The 2,080-nt window shown below is 47.4% G+C and overlaps 1 protein-coding gene across 1 annotated transcript in view; it reads right to left on the bottom strand.

The window, feature by feature from the left end:
- The window catches only part of EHMT1 (euchromatic histone-lysine N-methyltransferase 1), a gene marked incomplete at both ends in the record, with an annotated part of 55,829 nt that overhangs the window by 47,526 nt on the left and 6,223 nt on the right, over positions 1-2,080 (bottom strand). The window lies entirely within an intron of this gene.

Genomic DNA, 2,080 nt, shown 5'->3' with positions numbered 1-2,080 from the left:
GAAAAATACTGTGTAAGTTCTATTTCTGCTTTATTGACTATGCCAAAGCTTTTGACTGTGTGGATCACAATAAACTGTGGAAAATTCTGAAATAGACAGGAATACCAGACCACCTGACCTGCCTCTTGAGAAATCTGTATGCAGGTCAGGAAACAACAGTTAGAACTGGACATGGAACAACAGACGGGTTCCAAATAGGAAAAGGAGCACATCAAGGCTGTACATTGTCACCCCGCTTATTTAACTTATACGCTGAGTACATCATGAGAAACACTGGGCTGGAGGAAGCACAAGCTGAAATGAAGACTGCCAGGAGAAATATCAATAACTTCAGATATGCAGATGACACCACCCTTATGGCAGAAAGTGAAGGAGAACTAAAGAGCCTCTTGATGAAAGTGAAAGAGGAGAGTGACAAAGTTGGCTTAAAGCTCAACATTCAGAAAACTAAGATCGTGTCATCCAGTCCCATCACTTCATGGCAAATAGATGGGAAACAGTGGAAACAGTCACAGACTTTATTTTGGGGGGCTCCAAAATTACCACCACCATGAAATTGAAAGATGCTTACTACTTGGAAAGAAAGTTATGACCAACCTAGACAGCATATTAAAAGCAAAGACATTACTTTGCAAAGAAATGTCCATCTAGTCAAGGCTATGGTTTTTCCAGTGAGAGTTGGACTGTAAAGAAAGTTGAGTGCCAAAGAACTGATGCGTTTGAGCTGTGGTGTTGGAGAAGACTCTTGAGAGTCCCTTGAACTGCAAGGAGATCCAGCCAGTTCATCCTAAAGGAAATCAGTCCTAAGTGTTCATTGCAAAGACTGATATTGAAGCTGAAACTCCACTACTTTGGCCACCTGATGAGAAGAGCTGACTCATCTGAAAAGACCCTGATGCTGGGAAAGATTGAAGGGAGGAGGAAAAGGGGACGTCAGAGGATGAGATGGTTGGATGGATGGCATCACTGACTCAATGGACATGAGTTTGAGTGAACTCCAGGAGTTGGTGATGGACAGGCAGTCCATGGGGTCGTAAATAGTTGGACACAACTGAGCTGAACTGAACTGTATAAGTTAAACTTCATCAAAATGAACAACTTTTCCTTAAAGAGACCATAGGTCTTCGGAAGCGCAAGGATGAAGCCTGGCTGCAAGCCAGCACCTGACAAGGGAGCACACCCGAAACCCCCAGAGCAAGGGCTGCAGCCCAGACACAACACATACGAGGCGCAGCGAGGCTGTGACGGAGCAGCCCAGAACCGAGGGCCCCCCAAACACCCCGGGATGGGCGAGCGTTGCCACACACACACAACTTGTCAACGTGCAAAGGAGGGCCCTGCAGACACAGCCTGCCAAGGTTGGGGGTGCAGAGTGAGAAAAGAAAGCCCCAAATTCCATAATCCCGTGTTATGGACCATCTGAAATGATGCTCAACAGACATGCAGGATGGGGATGGTGGGGTGACCACAGAGGGGGCCTCATGGTGCCAGGCGGGCACATAAACCCACCATGCTGTGCCCTGGGTAGGGGTCATGGGATCTCTCTGCACCACCTGTGTGGCTTCCCATGAATAGTTATTTAAAAGTTTTTTAAGTTTTGGCACATACAAAAAGTACTGCAAAAAGTAGAAGCCATGCCAGGGCCAGCCACTGCATGGGCAGTGGTCCAGCTCCCAGCACCTCCGGCCCCAGGGGATGGGTCAGGCGACAGGGAGCCGTAGCACAAAGATGAGCACAATCCTGGCGGAAAGGTATTTCAGAGGAAAATCACCCGAATAAGAGGTGCCCAGTCCAAAGAGAACCCCATGTGAAGAAACCGCAGTTTCAACCCAGACTACAGAAGATTTGTAACTATCTTTTGAAGGATAAAACAAAAATGTAACTGAGAACACAGAGATTCTTAACTTAAAATCTAATCATATACACTGGGTATGAAAAAAAAAAACTGTCAAAATGGAAAATATCAACGCGTGAAAGGACCAGCAAGACTGAAGCGCTGGGGACACAGGAGGGAAATGGACGGGGTAATGAGCTGCTGCAGAGGCGGGGCTCAGGGAGGAGCTGGGGGCGGGGCTCGGGG

This window comes from Bison bison, unplaced genomic scaffold (genome assembly GCF_000754665.1).
Source record: "Bison bison bison isolate TAMUID 2011002044 unplaced genomic scaffold, Bison_UMD1.0 scf7180017858910, whole genome shotgun sequence".
NCBI classification, from domain to species: domain Eukaryota; kingdom Metazoa; phylum Chordata; class Mammalia; order Artiodactyla; family Bovidae; genus Bison; species Bison bison.
This window is presented reverse-complemented; position numbering and strand designations above follow the sequence as displayed.